Raw genomic sequence first — 6,729 nt, forward strand, 5'->3', positions numbered from 1 at the left:
CTGTTTACAAATTTTGAATGTCCCGCAAATTCCTGGAAAAAGCTAAAGAAGTTATTAAAGTTTAATGAGGATAGTTTGGAGCAACAAAGTAGGCCATTATTGGTGGTAGGTTACTTTACCGGCTGAGGCCGATAAATTGCATTTTATTGTGCACGGGAAATGCGCGTGAATGCGCGTCCGTTACTTTGACCCACGTGCCATGTTCTGCGCGGTACTTATTTATTTGAATTAACTTCAAGCCTGAGATGTTATATCAACAACCATACAGTATCTTAGAAAAAAAATTCAGCTATTATGAAGTACAGGTGAATTGGAGTAAGTTTTAAGTTGATAACAGCAAGCAGAAGCAGAGTAGAAACGACGAGAGTATACAATCTACTGGTACCAATCTAGGAGAACAATCCTACAATTTTTGTGACAAGAACCATTGAGGAATTGCGTGTCCTGACATGTCCAAAGAAACAGAATGTTTTTCTTTTTGTATGGATACCTTGCACCTAATTGTTTTGAGAAATCAAAAGATTCAGGCGCTTCAGGTTCAAAAAATCCAAAGATGAGATGTGATGCAGTTTCTATAGGTGATAAAAAACCTTTAAAGTGGTTAGTATTTTAAACCACGCAGTAGAAGCTATTATCGATTCTGGAAGTGTTCTTTACTTAGAACTATCTAGTTTTTATGTGAAACGATGAGAGCCGCCTTTTCAGCATAATTCAATACCATTTGGTGTAGTTTGTACAAACGAAAAGCATACTCTAGAAAGTGTCAATGTGGCCGTAAGGAAACGGTAAACTGCTTGAGTTGTTGTGCATATTGTTCTTGATTATTTTGTCGACCATGTTCTTTAGACAGGAGGCGTGCTTTCTGATCTCGTAGACGTTCACTTGGGGACTCATCAAGTTACGTGCTTCAAACTAGATGATACTACCACTTTATGAAGGAACTGCATTAAACGCTCTTATATCTCACGTTACAGACTCAACGAGGAAGAGAGGTTTGAATCAGTTTATTGACAATTACAAATTGGACCAGATAGAAGATAGCGTAGTAAAAATTCGAATTTTTTTGAAATTCATTTCGAAACGAGAAGATATACACAATCATTACTGCTTGGAAGGACAAACAAGTCGTGAAGGATAGCATTTCAGAATATGCTAGTCTTGTTGTTCGAACGGTGAGGAAAAATAGAGAACTTCGAATTTGTATTGACTATCGCTTACTCAAAAAGAAAATAGTAAGGACTCCTTTTTCTATTAATTAAGGACAGCTTTTCTGGTTCCATGATGGGCACTTCGAATTCATAAGAATGCTACTTGGACTATTGGACCAGCAGTTTCCTAAAAATATATACAATCTATATTCATATTGCTGTTTGCCAACGAAACAGTTTAAACATATTTAGATGATTTGATTGTGCCAGCCCAAAGTGAAGAAATTGGATTAAGTGTCCTATACTAGTCAAGAGAGCAGAGTTTCTTGATCACATGTTAGAAAGTAGAGCTATCAAAAGTAAAGAATCCTGCAGTTGTTCAGATTCATAAATTAACTTAAAGTAAGGTTATCCAGAGTTTTCTAGGTTTACTGGACATTTTAAAAAATTCCTTCCACAGTATGCTATTATAGCAAGAATACTGTAAAACCTTTCATGAGGCGAAGTGAAGTTCGAGTTAGGATCATATCAAGAACAGTAATTCAATTATATATATTCAGGATATATGTATATTCTAAATATTCCTATACAAATTTTTGTTTCGAAAAACTTTATGTACACCATTTAGCACCAACCTGGACCATTCGTAAAACGCGGATGTGTTGAGCAGATATCCTTTATTTGTTGTATTGCTCCAACAAAGAAGTGATGGACTGGTCTCACAAATTTAGACAGCGCCTAGAGAAGATACATAATTGTTAAAAATGATCAAGGTGACAGAAGATGAAAAACGAATTAATTTTACACAAAGGTTTAATATCCGATATAAAGAGAGTGAGGGTAATACTTTATTGGTCGTTCCAAAATCTATGCAGTAAAAAATGTTCAAGTAGGTGCACTCAGATGAACATTATGAATCAAGAAAGATAAATTATGTCTTTTAGAAACAATTTTTATTTCCAGATGTGCGCACCAAGATTGAAAAATGCATTAATACCTGTGTCCAATGCATTCTCAGAGAAAAAACGAGGTAAACCTGAAATTCTGCAAAGTCAATGACTACTGAACTGCATCCACATTCCACGATTTGAGAAAGTACTGAGGAAATGAAGAAGGCATTAGACTTGTCCTGATTACAACACTAGTCTTTCATAGCGACAAAATTAGGAGAACATGAGGGACCTTTTTGAACCAGTACCTCAGCGGATCACATGAAGACCTGGCCGACTAGGCGTAAGCCTGCCTTCAAACCTGATGTTGAGGACAAGATTAGTTTTACGATGACTTCGTAAAGGACGACGTTACCAATTCTAGAGTGACCCATTGTGGGGCAATTGTGTGTGAGCATATATGAATATGACGGACAATTAAAAAAAAGAAGGTGGCAGCTCGTTTAAACAAGGGATTACGTCAAATCCGGCTATTTTTATTTATTTCTTCACTTTGATCATTAAATATCTTCAAATGTATTTCGATCCATTCTTTTTGGTTTGACTTATCGATCATAATACAGTTAAACAGAAAAATTAACGAAATATTGTAATAAGAAATGTTTTTGTGACTACCCAGGCAAAAGAAATCTATTCACTTCTGTTGAATGGGATTCGAAGGCTTTTGAATTGCGTATCTGTCACTAGAATTCTAAATTGCCGCCGATTTGCTTTTTAAAGACTTTTAGTCGTTATAATTTTGTTGACTAACTTATCTACCGTAAAAGACTAATAAGTGAAATATCAAATGGAATCTAGTAGACCTGCGCATTATTTCTTTAAATCCTTCGATAATTTATGGATTTGAAGAAACGTGTAAAATATGGCAGCTTAACCCCAAAAAAGTCGGTCTAGTTCAAAAATAAGGAAACCGATTCAACATAACCTTGCTTGAAATGGTCATTGCAGTACATGGCAGATTCGAAGCTCCTTGAGAAAATGATAGATTCACATAGTCGCAAACCGATTCTGTTTTAACTTTCTAAATCTGCAAATGACAGATACGCAGTTCATAGAGTCATCTTTTCAATGGATTCTTTTCTCCTGGGTAACTTCATTCTCATCCATGAAAATAATGGCGTCACCGGGTGACAAAATAAAGAACGAAACAAATTAAATCCGTAAAGTGCAACTAGCTAAATTTTTAAAAGATAATGCATAAAGTATGATAGAATGAGTTACGCACTATCAGACCTACTTAGTAAACATTTTTTTTTTCGTTGAATGAAAGTCAGTAGTTCTCTTGACATAAGATATTTTGTGGTTTTTTCCATTTTCACCCATATATAATAATATGAGTTATAAGAATAACTATTTTGTTAATTGTTAAAAATTAATTATAAGATAAGGAGATATAAGAAATCTAATTTGTCTTTTTAATGCATGAATCTTCTGGTGAACTAATAATTTATTCCAACAAATTCGCAGTAGTTTCTGCTCATCCTTTGTATTGAGTTAGGGTAGTTCTAGAGGATGCATTGCATATTTCATTGTTATGCTGGGGCAAGACATCCGTTTGAAAGTTCAGAATGTTCGCTGTTCTGTTTATAACCGGTATATAATACCTGTCATCAGTGAATAAGGCACGCATTGCAGTAGTTCCTATTCGAAACTCATTTTGAATAAAAAGTGACGAGGCAAAGAGGTGCAGACCCTTAAACTTGAGGACACACTGCTTTGAATCCAATTTTCTTTATTCTCCTTCCGAATGATACTGAAATCCAATTGAAATATTCACACTACAAAGAAGCAAAGTAATTTTAATATTAACATAACTATTGTACCGTTGTACAATTTTATAAACTCTTCAGTAATTTTATTATTCCGGAATTTTCAAATTCGCGAATTTTATATTTCGGAAATTTGATCATTTCTAAAACAACAATTCTGGATGATTTTGAGGCATTTTGTTTGAATTCTGAAACATTTTTCAAAAATTGTAGGAAAAATTCGAATAATATCAATACACATGTAGAAGGTTTTAACATTTGCCGTAATTATTTAAAATGTGAAAAGATTGCATATTGTATTGAAAATTATTTTCCTTCGCAAATTATCATTTGTTTTCTCTTTTAATTGATAAATCTTTTCTTGTTGAAAATTTTACTATTTTGTGGAAAATTCCTCTTTTTGTAAAAAAAGTCATCCTTTTTTTTCTTAAAAATACAACTGGTTAAGAAATAATCTTTTTTAATTCAGTGATGATTCAACTATTTTGTAAAAAAGTTGTCTTTTTTATGAATTCAACTGCTTTTTTTTCATAAAATGAATATCTCTTATAAGTCTATTGTCAATTATATATTTAATTTTTTTTAGAGTATTTTTTTAATGCTATCGAGTTTGAAAGTTCGGGCTCGATGATGTATTTATCTCGCGCCTCGCGCTCAATTGTGAGTTTACCTCGCGGTACGTTCTCGGTCTTTCTATTTTCGCACATTCTTGCGCAAACTTTTTAAAAATAAGACTCAAAACATCCACCACTGTAATTTTGTGATTGTGAATTCTCTTTTGTTAAAAAAGCTTAGCTGGAAAACTCTAATTTTTTATTGTGAACTCTCTTTTGTTAAAGCTCTTTCGGCTTTAACGAACCCATTCTCATCACGTATCTCGTGCTTCGCACTCGCTTTTGTCCGAAATGTGAACTTTTCTACATTATACACAACTTTTTTATATCAAATATAATACTTTTTTATTTAGCTCGACCTGGAATTGCTTATTCAGATATTGCAAAATAAAGCACAAATTGTATTTATCATGATTCTTTTAATATTTGTTTCTTATTTGCTTTAAATTATATTTTAAGCTGCACTGAAACATGTATCATTTCAATAAATTTAAATCATTACAATTCATAATGCATAGGGTCTAATGCCAAAACCTATATAGGGTCCTATACGGAAACTGCATAGGATTCTATATACGTTCCTATATCCTCTTTCGTCTTTTTTGCCCTGTTTCCAAAAATTTACTTTTTTTATTTTAAATCTTATTTTCTACGATTGAAAAAAAACCTACTCGTCCTATCTAAAAATAAGTAGTAATAAATTTACAGATATTTTTAGGTGAACAACTTTTTTTGTTCATTTTAGTTCGTACCTCTGTCGTTTTTTCAACAAAATTAAATTTTTTTGATTTTGAATATGATTTTTTACGATTAAAGCAAAAACTACGTATCCTATCAAAAATTATTCCTAACAAATTTTAATAAGTTTTCGGTATTTTTTAGATGCGCATTTTCTGTCCATTTATTTTTTTTCATAGCTTGTTTCTATTTTCTCATAGCTTGTGTTGTTTGTCAAAAAATTAACTTTTTCCTTTTTCTTTTTTTTATGCGTAAAACAAAAAGTGCGCATTCTATAAAAAATAATTATTAAAAATTTGTAGCTTTAATTGGTTAAAAAAGTGTTGTCTCTTTTTCTTTCGTAGCTTGTGTCGTTAGTCCAAAAAATTTTTTTTTATCTTTAATATTGTTTTTGACGACCAAAAACAAAATTTATGCGTTCTATTAAAAAGTGATTCATTTAAATTTTCAACTTTTCGACCAAATTAAAAAAGTTGTTGTGATAATCTCGTAGGACTTTCAAAAATCAATTTTTTTATTCTTCTGACTTTTTTTCATCTCATGCGTTGTTTCGCTTAAAATTTTCATTTGAGTTTTTTATTATTTTGAAAATGCTTTAACTCTGATACCAACCCCTTCGTAAAAATCGTTTTTTCTGAATCAGGGGATCTCAAAACGTGGAGATTTGATGAAAACCAACAAAGTGAAGTTCTACATAAGACCAACACCTTCTCATTAGGGTGAAAATGTAAAAATAGTTATTTGAAACTTTATTTTGAAATTGCATTACAAATTTTTTTAGCTAGTATTATTAAAAATAGATATTTTTTTCTGAAGAGAAGCTTTTCATGTTTGAAAAAAAATTATTACTGCTCATGAGTATGTAGCAATGATCACAGGAATCTCGAATTATAAAGTTTATTGAAATCTGAAAACTGATTGTTGAATAGAAAATTTCCTAAAGCAATTTTATCTTTAATCTTCTTGAATATAAATTACAGGCAGTTGTAAATTCGAAGCGTCCCTCAAATTTAGTTCTACCAAATTCCCTTTAAACTAGAGGACATGCTTTTGTCAAACACATCTAATCCCTCAATTAACAACTCTATTCTAGCATAGCTACTAACTTTGAAGGACTTTAATTATCCAAGCATTAAGGTGGTTTTAGCGTGACTCAGTGAGTCATATGAGAGTGTAAAAAAGTATTTTTGATTTACATGGAATCTTTTGTGTTTGAAAATCCGTAAATTAATTAAGATAGACATTTATGGCCGTCCCGCGATGTAAATCAGAAGAATAAATAAATTGATAAAAATATATCCCTCAACGGTTTGCGTATTCTCGACCATATGACTTCTGAAAGAAGCAATGCGGCAACGTCGCACTCTCTCGAGTCTCCTCTCTAGTCCGCCATGTTCGAGTGCATGTCTATACACGAAATGTAACCTAACTGACTATACGTTCAAGTATGATTGCGACGTTGCCAAGTGTTCACTGCTGCCTTCTTCGATCATGGCTACCGACGAAAGTC

Source organism: Belonocnema kinseyi, chromosome 6, assembly GCF_010883055.1.
Source record: "Belonocnema kinseyi isolate 2016_QV_RU_SX_M_011 chromosome 6, B_treatae_v1, whole genome shotgun sequence".
NCBI lineage: Eukaryota > Metazoa > Arthropoda > Insecta > Hymenoptera > Cynipidae > Belonocnema > Belonocnema kinseyi.